The sequence below is a fragment of the Furipterus horrens genome, unplaced genomic scaffold (assembly GCF_987537825.1).
Source record: "Furipterus horrens unplaced genomic scaffold, mFurHor1.1.pri manual_scaffold_3, whole genome shotgun sequence".
Lineage (NCBI taxonomy): Eukaryota > Metazoa > Chordata > Mammalia > Chiroptera > Furipteridae > Furipterus > Furipterus horrens.
The window spans coordinates 127,721,412-127,739,143 of NW_028327173.1; the positions used below are offsets into that span (position 1 = coordinate 127,721,412).

Below are 17,732 nucleotides of genomic sequence, written 5' to 3' on the forward strand. Positions count from 1 at the left end.
TTTCCATTTAGTTAACTTAGATGTAAGTCTTTTTAAACTGAAGTTCACACCCACATTTGATCTTTAATTTAAAATATTACGAATAGGCCCTGGCCGGTGTAACTCAGTTGGTTGGGTGTCATCCCACAAAGTGAAAGGTCACTGGTTCATTCTGGTCTGGGCACATGCCTGGGTTGTGGATTCCGTCCCCAGACGGGGCACTTGTGAGAGGCAATTTATCGATTTTCTCTCTCACATTGCTGTTTCTTGTCCTGTCTTTCTCCCTTCTTTCCCCACTCTCTAAAAATAAATAAAACCTTTAAAGAAAGAAAAAAAAATGTGAAGTAGGAAGATACATGATCTAAGGGGAGTTAATATTACAGTTAATTTTGGTCAACATTTGGCTCCAGAGTGTCGTCCATCTCTCTTCTCTGCCCCGGAATGGTTCAAATAAAATAATCCCTATAGACTGTGGGACTTCCTCTTTATCCTATAAGTTATCTACTGTCTCAGTTAAAATTTTTTCACTTTTCTTTTACTTAAAAACTCTATGTGGAAGCCCTGGCTGCTGTGGCTCAGTGGATTGAGCATTGGCCTGCGAGCCAAGTGTCGCTGGTTTGATTTCCAGTCAGGGCACATTACTAGGTTGCATGTCAGGTCCTTAGTTGGGGGTGTGAGTGAGAGGCAACCACACAGTGATGTTTCTCTCCCTCTCTTTCTCCTTTCCCCTCTCTCTAAAAAATAAACAAAAAAAATTATTAAAAATAAAAACTCTGTGTGGGCTTGGAGAAGAGGTACATACAGAGAGGAAAAGGAAAAAAGGTACTTTAAGAACGGTTACAAATCTTCCAGTCAAGAGGCAGGCAAAGGTAAACATGCTCCACCACCTCACACGACACCATAAAGAATTACAACTAGACCTCAAAACAAATAACACCCAGAAGCATCAGAAAATTGAGCTGTATGGAAGTCTGACAACTAAGGATTTAAAGAAGCCACATTCATCCAGACAGGTAGGAGGGGTGGAGATGCAGAGATGTGGAGTGGCACTGAGACGAAGCAGCAACAGCTGAACAGGCGGTCCCACATCCACATGTCATGGATAAAAATGGAGAGGGATATCTGGGGAGCAAGCAATCCCAGCTCCAGGGCAGACTGCACAGACCAGAATTCCAGCACCAGGAAGATAAATCTCCAAAACTTCTGGCTATAAAAACCAGTGGGGTTTGGGGTGGTGGAAGAAAGTGCCAGATTTTCAGGAGACTCCACTTAAAGAACCTACACAGATTTAAAATGTAGGCAGACCCACCCCCTCTGGGATCAAGCACCAGGGAAACAGCTGGAAGGGTGCCAGTTGCACAGGGCAAGTGCCAGGCAAATTTCCAGAAGCCAGGCAGTGGCATTATTTCCTCCCTGAGCCCTCCTCCCACACAGGACCACAAATTAGTGAAGGTTGTTGGCCCTGGTGATGACTTAAGGCTCCACTCCACACAATTAATGGATGACCTTTCTACAATAGGCCATGCTACTAAGACAGGGAGTCAAAGCAGCTCTACCTAATACACAGAAACAAACACAGGGAGGCTGCCAAATTGAGGAGACAAAGAAATATGAACCAAATGAAAGAACAGAACAAAACCCCAGAAAAAGAACAAAATGGAGATAAGCAAACTATTGATGTAGAGTTCAAAACACTGGTGATCGGGATGCTCAGAGAACTCATTAAGTACAGCAACAAAATTAAAAAGACCCAGAAAGAAATGAAGATTATGCTAAGTGAAATAAAGGGGATGGAGTTGGGATTTAAATCAAGGATTTGGAACAAAAGGAAGAAATAAACATTCACCAAGAACAGAAAGAAGAAAAAATAATTCAAAAAAATGAAGAGAGTATAAGGAGCTCCTGGGACATCTCCAAACATACCAACTTCCAAATCATAGGGGTACCAGAAGAAGAAGAGAAAGAGCAAGAAATTGAAAACTTGTTTGAAAAAATAATGAAAGAAAACTTTTCTAATTTGGTAAAGGAAATAGACATACAAGTCCAGGAAACACAGAGAGTCCCAAACAAGTTGGACTCAAAGAGGACCACCCCAAGATACATTATAATTAAAATGCCAAAGATTAAAGATCAAGAGAGAATCTTAAAAGCAGCAAGAGAAGCAGAGGATTACCTACAAAGGAGTTCCCATAGGACTATCAGTGGATTCCTCAAAAGAAACTTTGCAGGTAAGAAGAGACTGGCAAGAAGTATTCAAAGTGATGAAAAGCAAGAACCTACAACCTAGATTACTTTATCCAGCAAAGCTATCATTTAGAATGGAAGGGCAGATAAAGTTATTCCTAGGCAAGGTAAAGCTAAAGGAGTTCATCATCACCAAGCCATTATTACATGAAATGTTAAAGGAACTTATTTAAGAAAAATAAGATCAAAACTACGAACATTAAAATGGCAACAAATTCACAACTATCAACAACTGAATCTTAAAAAGCTAACTAAGCAAACAAACAGAACAGGAACAGAATCTTAGATATGGGATCATTTGGAGGGTTATCAGCTTGGGGGGCAAGTAGGGGGAGAATGACGGAAATGGTGCAGGGATTAAGAAGCATAATTGGTTGGTACAAAATAGACAGGGGGAAGTTAAGAATAATATAGGAAAGGGTGAAGCCTAAGAACTTATACACATGACCCACGGACATGAACTAAGGGGTGTAGGTTTTCTGGAAGGAAGGGGGGTACCGGGAAGAGGGAGGCAAAAGGAAAAAATTGGGACAACTTTATGTAATAACATAATCAATAAAATGTATTTTTAAAAATGAATAATAGAAGTTAAAGAAAGAATAAAAAATAATGTTTACAAATCTGTTTCTTAATTGAATACTGCAAAATGTTGTCAAATGTTATAACTGACCACAGAACCCTCTCCCCCAACATACACTGCATTGTGACACACTGCTAAGTGAGTCTCTCCTAAAAGACGTTTGCTACAGATAATGTAGGTGCTACTTAATATGACAGTTACTAGGGTGATTCTTTTTAAATAACTATTTGGATAACTTTATAGTTAGCAAGTCCTATATTATGACCAACTATAAATAGTTTAAAAATGTACACATAAAATCATCCCAGAAGAAACGCTAGATTCTGGTTAAAATATTAAACATATTTTGCAGTTTTAGCACATTTCCAAATATAATGGCAATCCCAAAATTTCTTTCACCCAGGCATAAGTTAGGTCACTGAGGTCCTTGACAATATCACTCCAGTTGTTGCCCCAGCTGAGCTAAGAGGAGCACTTTATCATATCTAGGAAGAAAAGCTTTTGTCTGAGCAAAGTAGCAAATCAGTAAGTTCAAAACATGCCCAAGCACTTGGGTGATTTTACTTACCTTGAAAACATGATATTATATGAGATCCCAAATTAAATACAATTGGAAACAGCTTAAAGAAAAAGAAGGTGTGGAATCCCCATTTTGCATACAAATATTTGCTTACTTTTAGTTTCATATTTTAATCTTCCATTTGCACAAAGCATGCACATTATATATTAGGTAAACTTCTTCAAATGTTAGTCATTTGTGGATCACAGAACAAAATATTTTACGTAAGGTGATTTAAAGCATTTCATAGCATTAACGACTGCTGATCAGGGTGTCATAGTATCCAAAACTGCACGAAATGCATAATGAAAAAAATGAAGGATTGCTTCAGAGCTCTTTCAGAATTTGACCTGTGATACATGGGAAAGTCTGATTGTGCTTTCTAATGGTAGACAGTTCCCAGGCCCACATTACTTCAACACTTAGAAAACACAGTGTCCACTCAAGAATTTAAATATTTAACACATATTCTAGAAACATACATAGTGTTTTATTTGTCAGAGTGATGACTGAAGGAGAGGGTAATCTCCTTTACGTAATCAGAGACCCACCTAAAGACGATATTGCTGACAAAGATTTACATAATTAATTTGATAAGACTTCTTTGACGTAATATTGGGGGAACCAGCATTTCAGGCGGGCAGAAGAATCCTATTCAAATCTTAAGCTTATACCACATGCAATAACTGACAGAGGGCATCCTCAGGCTATGCCACCTGGGAGGAGCCTGGACAATTATCACTGCCACCTATGACAAGCTTATCCCCACTGCTTACCCCAATTTTGAATGGCTCCTACGTACCAGATCAATCAAGATAGAACAGTTTAGATAAACATGATAGTATTATAATAATAAACATAATAGTCTTATAATAAGAAGAATATAAACACAATTAATTTCATTTTAGACATAAAATAATTTTCTCTGTGAAATGTGGTAAAAGTAGTCACTGAAACAGCTATTATAAAAGCTTATTACATTAAAAAGCTTGTCTTATGTATGCTTTCTGTCTTTGTCACCATGTAACCTACTGTATAAACAGCTTGATGAGAAATGTGATTGATGGACAATGCCTTCCCACTATAACAGCTAGGAGAATCCAGCTAATTGTTAGATGTATCGGTACATGCACGTAAAAGGTATTACTAGAATGTCATGTAATTTAAGGTGAAAATACTTCATACTTGAAGTGCTCCGAACATTGAATCAGATATGGTTTAGGGCCTTATGCTGTACATGCAATAATGCCAGAAGGCTTACATTTTTGTTGATGGTAATATGGTTTTACTCTTCTCTCTCCATCTTTTCAGAAGCATTAGACACAATCAACTACCAGCTCTATCAGTTCTTGGTCAAACTATCAGGTAGGGCTATTTTATCCTGTGGTGATAAAATAATTCATCTTAATATTGATTTCACCCACCGCAGTAAGTGAGCAGAGGCTGCCCCACTGTGTCCTGTAGTCTGGGGTTGTTATATGGAGGACTCTTAAATAGCCAAAAATGAGAGCAGCAAAGTTAAAGTCAGATGGCTTTTTTGAGTGCTAAGGTAAATAAGCATCTGGTATTTAATCTCCACACAGCACCTGCAGTGGACTTCTCTGTATAGTCAAAAATATATATATACTCTATTGAAAGGGTATATTTGCATTAGTAAGTATATTTGCTTGGCTGCTTCAATTTTGACTAATGAAGTCTAATAGATGTGTGAATGATCTAAATTAAAGACACAGGCCACTCCTATTCTAAATGCCACTTCTGTGTGTATATAGAATATATAAAGAAAACTTTAAAAACACCTAAAAATAATAACAAACACTAGCCCACTGTTTTAACTATTAAAGAAGATTTTAGAAATTCTTACTCAGTGCCTAAGTTTTAAAAGCACAAATGCCAAAACTGAATTATAAAACAAAGCAGCAAAAACAGGGATTTCTGAAGTAAATATAATTAGAAATGCATGAAGACTTGATTGAGATAACTTTTTTGACAGTTATGCTAAAGGCTTTTTTCCCTCTTAAACCTTTTTCTTTCTTTCTTTCTTTTTCTTTTTCTTCTTTTTTTCTTTTTTGTTAAAAATCACACCAAAAATTCTGCCCAAATGGAGACTGGAACAATGCCTTGAAACAGTGTTAATTGTCACCATGGAAACCAGAAGAATAAGCCATTTTGAAACTGGTATAGAAGGCACACATTGAGCAACTCAAGCATTTTTCTGCTTCCCTCAATGTTAAAGAACAAGATGCCTTGTCACTGTGAGGTCAGAGAAAGAAAGCATCATGAAAGGGTTATAGACGTTCACTGTCTAGTAAATAAAAAAAATAAAAAATAAACTATATACAGCTAATGCTGTAAGACTCTACCCAGTGAAGCTCTTTGAAATAGAAAGATCATCAAAAGATGGCCAGGATCGGGGGATAGATTCCACCTAAGCAAAACTTCAGGGCTATATTATGTGAACCTTGCCCCCAAAGCTCCCTGGGAATTCTGCTGTTGTAATAAAACTTCAGAAGAGGAAAGAAAAAAGGCAGCATGATGGAATTCAAAATAATGCTCTAAAAGCACACAGAGAGATTAAGACATCCATTGTAAGACTTTTGTATGGTGCTTCTGTTGGTTATGCTGAAAGGAGACCAGACATTGCTGAGTGGAGAGGGAAGTTCTGGCTATGAGAAACGGGAGAATTAAACTGAAGAATTTTCTCTGTTACTAGAATAGGGCTGTCAGGTTCTGTGTCTTCAGGATTTGACTATTTACATCTTATACCATATTTTAACTGGACTTTATGTCACTTTATATCAGGAAGAGTTAAAGCAGTGAAAATAATCTAGTTATTAGAATGACAGATATAATAATAAAGATATTTGAATATCATCCCAGTACAAAGCAATACCACAAACACCTATATATTCAGCATAATCCACTTTCCCATAAAACACAACAGATAGACAGATGATAGGCAGACAGACAGAAAATACACTGAGAAAATAAAATGTATTTGGTCTATCACCAAGAAAGCATATGCTGGGCACACACCAGAACACCAAACTCCCGGCAAAATTATGTGTTAAAATATGCACTTTTGCACAAAAATGCAGGATGTATCTGTCTATGACTCTGATATTGTGTTTTCTGGCTAGTGTTTGCCCTCCTCATGAGAGGCTTCATGGTGGCCCCTCAGCAAGTCCATGCCTAATGCCATTCAGTGGTGAACAAAAGGCCTTTTTATATGAAAGTCCAGGATCCACAGCTCAGCTGTACATGCCGAGTGCAGGGATCTGCTAGAGGCCAGGGTCGCCTTTGCAGCAGCTCTTGTGCTGCCCCCTTTTCAGAACACCAGTGGCCAGCAACTCACAATGCATGTGATATTTCACATGAAGCTAATATCACCAACGCTTCGGGAAGGTGTCCAAGACTGAAGAAGAGCGTTCAAGCCCAAGACAAATAATAATCGTTATTTCTTGCAAACCCCTTGTGTTTTACCATTAGCAATTTATGGGGAACAATTGCACAGAGAAATTATAAAGACTCCTACAATTGTCCTTGTAAATTAATAATAGGCTTTCTTGATTGGGATAAATTTGCTGCTGAACCTTTGGAAAAATTAAAAAGTGCAATGTCATTTAAAATTGCCAGAACTCGCACAGCAAATTACATCTGAGGTTAAGAATTGAGTCTCCACCCCCCCTTCTAGCTTATTCCATTTGCATGATCTCGAAATCACATTACATTGGCCATGTATTGTTAATTGGACATAGATTGCATTATCTTTAATATAAATCAAACTACAAATATTAAAATGAATTGCAAATTCCCTAATAGAAGATCATAAAACAATCTTTCTAAAAGTATCTCCTATTAATAATTTAATTCCAATTATATCACTCAGAAAACTTAAGTAGAAAACCTGGCAACTTATTTCTACAATCACTTCTTTTACATAACAAATACCTAAGCATTTTAAAATAAATACCCAGCATAGAATTCACTGTTATAAAACAAAAATAAAAACACCAATAATTGCAAACTTTTCATGCCAATTTCATGTAAAATACGGCATAAGAACACAAAGCTTTCCTGTCTCATTCCTTCTCTACCCAAGTTAAGGGCAAGAAAACGTCTCCTATAGAAAAGAGTTACTAAGCTTAAGAACTATTGTAATGATACTCTTAAAAATTATAAAATTGATTATTATTCTTCTATTTATTTTTTAAAAGGTTCTATAGTCCCTTAGATTTTTCTATAAATTTGATATCTTTCTGAAGCCTTTGCATGGTCTTTAATGAGTTTATATTAAATATTTAAAACTGTTTAGAGCATACCCACTACTCCAAAAACAGTTATATTCCCAGCAGTCCTACTGTTTCAGGCAGAGGACTTGATTGATCCTCCTAGCCTGAATTGAGTAGAATGAAAAGAAGCAGTTGGAAAATAGCTGCAATCATTTAATGCAGATGACCTCTGACAGCCTCGCAGCTCTTCTATCTGAACAGAAATTTGCATGGGGTCTCTGTGCAGAGGAACAATGTAACCTAAATGGTAGACAATCTTTATTCTAATGAAGTGGGTGTCAAGGTCAATGTAAAACTGCAATGATAAATGGTGCACCACTAGGCAAGAGAAGTTGCATAGGCATTGTAGTGCTTTCACATTAATTGAAGACTGAAATGCGCTGCATGAAAAGCACAAGCCTCTCTTTTCACCATAATGTGTTAATATGCCAATGCAGAAATGATTTCTTCAAGACGTTTGCCTGTTGACATGTATCTTACTGCAAAAATAACACAAATATGAAATTACAGTAAAAAATAGACATTTTTAGAATTTAGTTCTATCCTGGAATGTAATTACAAAAATCTAAATAAAATTTTCCCGAACAACATCCTGACACCTAATGTAATTCCTTTGATCCCCTTCTCTTTTCTCTTTAGACCTGTCTTTAATTAGTTTCTACCAAGCAATCTTTGCTGAGTACTTACATACTAAACTAACTGTAAAAGAGAATGGAGAAGAGAAGAATCATTCTAATATTATTTTCTCCCTCACTTCTAAGTTTTCTGCTTAGTCTGCAGTTAAGATCCTCAGGTATTATAATAAAAAGCCTAGGTTTGTGAAAGAAAAATGACTATTTTCTAGAATGAGAACTAAAAACTGTAATATGGTCATTTGACATTGCCAAAATGACTATACAGCAATAATTATATCATTTCTTCAGTTGATCTAGCAATTTTTGGCAGTCAATATTTTTCCTTATATAAAAATAAGGACAGTAAGCTGCTTAAAAAAAAAATCCTGATCTACATAAGCCTGTAAAGGGGATATTGTTTGCTAATACACTCATTAGCAACCAACCATTTTAACTTCATCAATGAAACAGGAAATGGAGTTGCACCATTAGTTTCACAATTTGCTAAAATACTGATAAAGGTTTATTACTAACCATTTGAGAAACATCTCCAGGCTCAAGGCATAACATGTTATAAACTCGATGCATTTTTATGGTTGACATTTTTTTTCCTGGTAGACTGTGATATAGCTACCTTTCCAAAACTGTTTCCTGCTACAAATAGACTTTAATAAAGAATTACAGTTATAATAATCAGGAATAGTCTGTGGGTATCTCAATCTATAATCTTGGTGACTAGAAGCCTATTAGTATGATTTACTGTAAAATAAATGACATTGCTAGTTCGCAACTCTGATGCAAAAACAGTCTCAACTAGAAATCATCATTCCTGAAATGGTAATTCAGAGAAAAAAAAAAATCTCAACATGAAGGAGGATAGTGAAAAAGAAAAAAAAGTTACTGATGAAACTGTTTAAAAAACTGTACAGCTTCATCTGTGTGTGATTTGTCAGGTCTGAAGCTTTGACGTGCCCAAGGGGCAGACCCCAGCGGGGAGTAGGCTGCCGAGCTAAATAGCTGTGAAAGAAGTCTTAATGTAGGATGGAATTCAAACTAACCTTGACATGACCTCGGGAAAAATATGCAAAAAGTAAAATGAATGCACTCTGCAAGATACATCCTAATTTTGTGGTGGAGCTGGTTAGTTTTACAAACATAACTGAGACCTTAAAAGAAAAACAGAAATCTAGTAAAAGGGTAAAACTTTGAAATTCAGGCAAAAAAATGTAAGCAGGCATGATGTGTTACTGTGAAGGCATGTAAACCATTTGGAAAGAATCCAAATAAAAACCCACACTGAACAATATTGTTGTGAGCCTGTCTATTCAGGAAAATTGTTTTTTTTTAGGTTGAATATAAATGACACAAAGCCAAGATTACATCATTGCACTACAAAGTCTGTTGTGGCTTTTAGCTGAACAAGCCCCATGGATCTATTGGTTTAGGACAGTAATTCACAGTAAGAAGGTTTTCATGTGTTATTTTTCTTCCACTGTCAATAAAAAAGAGGAATTTAAGCAGGAAATATCAAGGGTGTCTCTAGCCTATTTCTTGTTTTTGATCTGTATTTGAAAAGCCAAACTCAAATTTTAGTTGATGCATTGAGTCTTGATTTGACTTCATTATACATTTTACCTGTTTTGAAGTGATCTGTTTAGGAGGGCAGCATTTGTTCTAACTCCCTGGCCAAGAACTGGCTAACTCATTGAATATATGGAAATTTTAATTGAGTGTCAACTTGTGTAAAAATTCAATCCCATTACCTTCTCAATGCAATTTTGTAGCAATACCAGTTATTTACTACACAACTAACCAAATTTTAACCATAATTAAATTGCTAAGAACATACACCCAAAATCTAATGACTTAAATCCCTACAGCAAAGATAAGAATTCCTGGATCCGATATATGCGTTTCTATTAGATTTTCATAAGCCTCAAGTGAGTAGAAACATTCAATCATTTAGAAGCTCAGAAGTATAAGGAATTTTACTGAGAACCTGTTGAACAAATGTAAAGATCACTGCTTAATGGCTATGTTATGTCAAGGGCTCCTTTTTGGTCTAGTCTTATTCAATATTTTTATTAATGACATATACAAGTAAAATATGTATTTGACACATTGATCAGAATGCCAGATTATACTAAAATCATTTATCAATAAATAATAATATTTTAGCTCATAGATCATAAACTCAAAAGCTCCTGGTAGTAGTATGCCAGTAAACTGGCAGGGGCTGTGTGCAGAAGGAGCCTCAATTTACAGTGTTTGCTGGTTTCCCTGGTATAAGTACTCCCACCATGGTAGATGCTGAGATTCCAAGCTACCAATAGTTGCTACTGCAGGCAAAATTCTTGAATATTTACTAATTAGCTCTCAAAAGTCAATACTAGTCAGCTCCAGCACCCCACTACCCAGTCGCTAATAAAAAGGGGTTGAATTGAGCATAGATTAGTCATCTTTGATCTTTCATCTTCTAACTATTGCTAATGTAATGGAAAAAGACAACTATTTTCTCTACTAAAAGAAAAAAAAATGCAATGATCACCAATGTTAGATCCTGGTAAAAGGCAAACAAGAGACAGTACTATGGACTGTGGAGGGTCAGAGAGCCCAATTTCCACCTAAATGGGGCAACAACTACTCACCTCTGCCAATTTTTTCCATGTGGAAATATGGAACAGAGTTAATAACTGTTCCCTGCCCCTCTCCCACAATAAAAATACAAAAACTATGTAAAGAATGGAGGTAACTAGGCTTCAACTGTCTTTAGGTCCATTGAATGAACTGACAGTGAAAGGTAAATGTGGACAAAAAAAGAATTATGATGTGGGGTTGGAATGAGACAAACACAGAGTTAAAAATAAGAAAGGTAACAGCAACAGGTAAATCAGCTTGACTATGGTTTACTAGACCCAAACCTGCAGTCCTGGTTCTGGTTGGGTTCCATTTTCCAAGAGGGACCTATACAATGTATCAAATGTCCAAAGGAGAGCACTCAAGGAAGGTAGAGGATTCAACAATTCTCCAAGGATCAAACTGTCAAGGAAGCTGGAGGTATTAAGCAAAGGAGTAAATAAAAGTTGAAGACAGGCCCTGGCTGCTGTGGCTCAGTGGATTGAGCATCAGCCTGTGAACAAGTGTCGCTGGTTCGATTCCCAGTCAGGGTACACGACTAGGTTGCACGTCAGGTCCCCAGTTAGGGGTGTGTGAGAGGCAACCACACAGTGATGTTTCTCTCCCTCTCTTTCTCCTTTCCGCTCTCTCTAAAAATGAATAAATAAATAAATAAAATAATTGTTAAAAAAAAGTTGAAGATAAGAGAAGAAAGAATAGGATATGTTAGCAGACTCTAAATGTTTAGAGGGATTTTACATAGAAAATATTACTATTGTTTCATCTAACCACAGAGGTGAAGCATGGGATCAAAGATTGAATATAGGAATGTATCTTGGCCAACAGTGAATTCACCAGCAGTATTTAGCGGAGACCAGAAGTCTACCTCGTTGGGATATTTTATGGGTTAATGAGGTATTGAATGAGGATTGGCCTAGAAGATAGGGTCTAAAGTTCTTCTCTGCTTTAGAAGCTGGGTTTCTTTAGGCCCACATTCACCAGACTAGCCATAATTATCACATTATGTATAAAAGAAATGCCAAGACCAAAAAACACCAATTTAAGGAGAAGCTGTCTCTTGCTGGAACAAGACTCAGATATAAGAGTCTCACGGAGAAAAACCTAGGAGAACAACACAACCACATTAAAAGAAACTGTACAATCTAAACTCCAAATAGAAAACAGAATAAAGAGGAAAAGCCAATGTTAACTGAAAATTCTAAATTAATCTTCAATCCGTCCTACTTTAGAGAAGTATTGCATTTAATTTGGGATACAAACACTTTATGGGAAACTTATACCATAGAATTTATGTGGTTTAGTCCATATTTCAACAAGCTCCTTCATGTTGTTGTTTTTTTAAGAAATAAATTTCACAAATGCCACTCAAAAATTTTCTTTCATCAACATAGAACTTTCACGCACAGATATTTAAGAAATGTGTTAATGCCCTTCTGCCAGCAGTGTGGGCATAATGGCAATTTCTCCTCCATGCTCTGAAACTTCATGGTTGTGCTGTATTATGTTGAAATCTGCACATCTCAATGGTTTTCTGTGCATTCCAATGCACTTCAGTGACAATGTGGATCATTGCCATAATACATCATGACTGTTCTAATTACGGTTTCATTATGATGCACCATATCAGGGCTGTCGTAATGTCATGTCAGCACATAGTAAGAATAGTTATGCAATTATGTAATATCTGTTAGAGTATGCAATGTAGAATGGAAAAAAGACACAAGCAGCAGCAATTAATGTAATGAAACTCAATTTTCTCCTTCAAAAAGTTTCCAGTTTAAAAGTATCATTTCTTTTGTTTTTCATCTCCCAAATGAAACAAATGCTTCCTAAAACATTTATTTTTGTTTACTTGGGCACTACTATATAATTCAATTGATTTTTTAAAAATAAAGCAAAATAAGGAGAGAAAAGGGAAATCACTGACTTTAGCTATTCACAGAAGAATGAAATTCACCTCATATATGCTGCAAGAAATCCTGTAAAAACTTAAATGTAGTGAATTAAAGTCTACTGAAGGCCTACCATTATGCAAACTTCAAATACAATGTCACATTTGTCTATCTTCTTTGATCTCTTGTGTAATCATAGAGCTTCCTGACTCAGGCCCTAAAACTCAATTGACCAGGTATATCTTAAATAAACAGACTCTGATAATGACACAAAGCAGCAATTTTTAACCAGTGTGCAATAGCACACTGCTGTGCCACAAGAATTTTTAAATGATGCAATATCTGACTATTTAGTCAGCGGCACTGACCCTTTCTCCCTTAGATTGTCTAACTAAAAAGTGACAACAGCCAACACAGCAATAGCCATTCACTGTGAATGAATAAAAATTATACCTTTTTTTTTTTGCCAGATCAGCAAAAATATTTTCTAGGTATACCGCACAATTTTCGTAATTAGTTTATGTGTGCCATGAAAAAGGTTGAAAATCGCTGAGATAAAGCATTAATACCATATTTACTTCCCTAAATTATGAGCATAAGTATTCATTTGCCTTTAGTCTAGCTTCCAAAATATACCCAAATATCTATACATATAGAAATCCCGTTATTTGTCATAAATTTGAAGAATAAACTCTCAACCGATGAGGGCTATTCCTTTCTTTGGTCAACCATGGAGTACCTTGAATATTTGAGCCTTCAGAAAACACTATGTCAATGAATAGTTTCTCAAACTAAGTGATACATGGAGTGCTGTCTGTTGTTTTAATATACAACCATAGGAGAATTTATATATAAAAGCTTGCCCGTTATCTATATAGCTGAATTACAGCACTGTTCAATGCAAGTATTTATCATAGAAATGCTGATGAAGCCTAAACTATGGATGTATATGTTTGTGCAGCAGCAGCCATTTCAAATATAGATATATTTTTAGCATTAGGAGGACCAAGTTTGTTTAAATCTAGATTTTTTTTTACAATTGCAAGTAATGTTAATAGCACACTGTAAATGTTAAAGCTAAGTGTGCAATGTCAAAATAGATTGAATCTCTCTGAAAATTGAAAATTCAGGCTTTTCAAACGTAATCCAGATGTTTGGCTTTTATTCAGATTTCAAGAAAGAGGGAACTAATATGATATAAAATTCATACATGCATATTTCATTAGTGCTTTTTGTATCTCTGAATTAAACATTCTGAAACGTGCTTTTCCCAAATCACATAGAGTTTTAAACTAAAGCAGTTGCCAAGATGTTACGCACCTCAAAAATAATGCCAAATTAATTTCATAAGGAAGAGACTATATATTTCTTACATTAACTCTGTTGGTGATGTTTCTTCAAAGAGAATATTTTGCCTTTTTTTTTTTTTTTTTTGAGGATAACAAGAAAAAGAGAGGTAGAACACTGTAGCCATTGTATAGTTTATCAAAAAGATATTGTTGCAGAACATGGTTACTTTGGAAATCTATGAGAATCAGTGGCTTAAACAAAGGCTAAAAGCACTATCCCTCTTATCATCATCATCAAAAAACCACCTTTTCAAGTTTAGTGCAAATGGACATTCCTCAGGGTCTATGGACTTCAACACCAAGAAGCAAATCCAGAACTCACTATGAGATAGGTATTAAGACAGAGCCGATCAAAGCATTTCCAAGGTTGTGTGTTCCCAAAACAGAATGGAAATGCCATCATGCCTTTATGCATTCACATCATGGCTCTTTCTTTGTAGGGTGTTATTAACTTTTCAAACGGTTTTCACATCTACAACCTTAATAGAATCCATAATGCCATGGGTTTTTCTTGATGAACCCCAAATCCCCGTGTAGTAAAGTATTTGATACTGTAAGCCACTGTTTGAGGGTATTCTGGTGTCTCCACATAGGATGAGGATGAGTGTGGTTTCAGAATGAGAGTACAAGCTCCTGCAGTGGGGCGCTTAGAGTCAGGGACCATGTGCTGTCCACCCCTTACCCACTGTAACTCTCAGCATTATGGATGTACAAGGTAATCGGGAAATATTTACTCACATGAATTCTCCCAAAAGAAAGACCAGGTGAATGTGGATCAGCTATTGAAATATATGCCAGGTGTAGTTTCAGTACACAGAAATGAGTAGCACATGACTGCCTTATTTAGCTTTGAATTTCATGCTCAGTGAAAAACATAGTTGGTGAAAGATGAAATATTACTCTCAATTTTTACATAGAAACCATGAACAAAATTAATTGTTTCCCATAGCAAGGAACGGTTAACATAAGAAAAGCTTCTATAAAATGTATCAAAGAAAAGAGGAAGGTGACAGCAGCTCTTTAAATATTTAAGGACACCTTTTATGAGTTCAATGTTTTCTCATAGTAATAACATTTGATCAGAATGCAAAAGGCTGGGTCCAACTTCCAACTCCAAAACCAGTCTGCTATAGACTTTAAAACGTTTCTGTTCCAGCCTCTTTCTTTTTCCTTTGGGGTACATGTCCATATTTACCAGAGAAAGATTTTAAGAAAATGAATTTTAGAGATTTCAGGCTATAAGCGCTAAGCACTGTTTGTTACTCCAACCTCAGAAAGCTTGACTGTCATTTCAATGGATTGTTCTCTTTTTTGTTCTCCTGCGGGGAGACCATTGGGAAAGTTAGTATTATCACTTCTCTTGCAGATTAAAAATTGATACACAGAAGCTAAGTAACTTGCCCAAAGTCAGTAAGATAGTGCTAAAACCTAGAAACGGAATTTTCAGAGGAATTTCAGTTTAGTTTTCTAGGCCATGCTAACTTTAATTCTTAAAAAATACATCTTTTTATATCAGTCCAAGGGTCTGAGGAAACTGGTGACCCCTGGGAGTATAATTTAAGTAAGGTCAAGAATGCCTTTCAAAATGACTTGGGAATGGCTAAAACACACTTAGAAACCACAACCTTTAGCTTTATCCCTTGTCTGGGAAGCACTTTATCTGCCCTTCCATGGGGATCATTTGGAGGGTTATCAGCTGGGAGGGGGAAGGGGTAGAAATGGGGAAATGGTGCAGGGATTAAGAAGCATAATCGGTTGGTACAAAATAAACAGGGGGAAGTTAAGAATAATATAGGAAAGGGTGAAGCCAAAGAACTTATATGCATGACTCATGGACATGAACTAAGGGAAGTGGGATTGCTGGAGGGAAGGGGGTACTGGGCGGAGGGGAGCAAAGGGAAAAGAAATTGGGATAACTGTAACAACATAATCAATAAAATATACTTAAAAAAAAAAAAAAAAACAACCTTGTAGCTTCAATGGCCAGATTCATTTTTATGTAGACTCAGCCTACAAACTTCAATAGATTTTTAATAGCTTGAGGTTGAGCCTAAAAGAGCAGATAGGAGAGTTCTCACCATAGCGACGCCTGTCATTTGGAAGAATAATGGCGCAGTTTAAAGAAGCTCTAGGGTACAGGCAAAAATGTATTAGTATAAACTAAGACTATAAAGAGCAAATCTGGGCTATGATAACCACTGAGCACATCTTCCAAGCTACATAATGGAGTTTGCCATAAACATTCAAGAAAGTTTACTAGCAGAGCTTCATTAAAGAGAAACTCTGTGTGTGTGTGTGTGTGCGCACGAGTGCATGCGTGCGTGCGTGCGTGTGTGCGTGCGTGCGTGTGTGTGTTTCCAATCACAAGAATGATAAAGTAAGGACAAGGAAGAAGTGAAAATTTAGAGAGCAAAATGATGGAAATGCATAGATGAGTGCAGGGAAGGCAATAAGTAGCTAGGGGAAATTACAAAGGTTCAACCAGGTATGGGAACCCATATCTAGTATACAGAAAATAAATCACGAAAACTATATAAAAATAGAGTGTGACAAAGAGGAAGGAAATCCCACCTACAGAGGTGTTCAGTTAATGACTTCCCTGAAATAATCAGATAAGAGAATATCATAATGATGACTTAAAAACTTGCATAGTGCAAACATTCACTACGGAACAAAAAGAGGCAGAAGAACCAGGATGTGGCTACTTAACATCGCCGACAGCCAAAACAACAGATAATCTTTCAAGAAGAAATAGGAACTAAAAATTTGACTTTGAGAATGTTCCCTAAGCATCATTGGTAGAAGAAGCCCTTCACTGTGTACCATCTTCCCTTTGACTGTTATTTCTGCCTTTTCTCTATGGGTGGCTTGTTACATGATCTGAGGGAAGTCATTTCATATTTCTGTGGTCACTCCATCTGTAAAATAGTGACAATGACATACTCACCACTTATGCACCACAGGTATTTTAATAAGTAATTAGGTCATGTTTGTACAAAGTTTCAGATTTTTATGCAAATACACCATTTAAAACAAAGTCTTTCATTTTTAACACCTAACTTTATTATAATAAATTTTTTTGGTTTGTTACCTATTTGCACGGAAGTCTTCAAATTTCCCATTTGTTTCTCTTATCTTTTAGAAATAAGAAATTTTAGAATAGTTCAAGTGTAAAATAAATCACATTCAAGAGGAGCCACTAGAAAGATAAATGATACATATATATAATACATACTACATATACATATTTTTCCATCTTTTAGAAAATATATCAGTTAGGTGTTACAGTTTTCTATACCCTTAATAAGAGGAGGAAGGAACATGTAGGTATTGCCCAGTAATACTAATATACTACATCTCAAAACCTATACACACATAAGCATTTAATCACTGTTTTATAAACATTGTGACAAAAAAGGACTCATGCTAAACATTTTAATTTGTAAACCAATGAGATTGGCAAAACAAATAAGTAGGTAGATAAATAAATAAACAAAATAATCAAAGGAAAATATATGCCTGGAATCAACTCGCTCATTTAAAAACAAAAACAAAAGCAAAACCGTGTTTGCATAGTTTGCTAGCT

General features: G+C 36.1%; 1 protein-coding gene across 2 annotated transcripts in view; it reads right to left on the reverse strand.

Annotated features, from left to right (window-relative positions):
- Positions 1-17,732, reverse strand: part of AKAP6 (A-kinase anchoring protein 6) — a 513,452-nt gene that overhangs the window by 85,662 nt on the left and 410,058 nt on the right. The gene's annotated exons all lie outside the window — the stretch shown is intronic.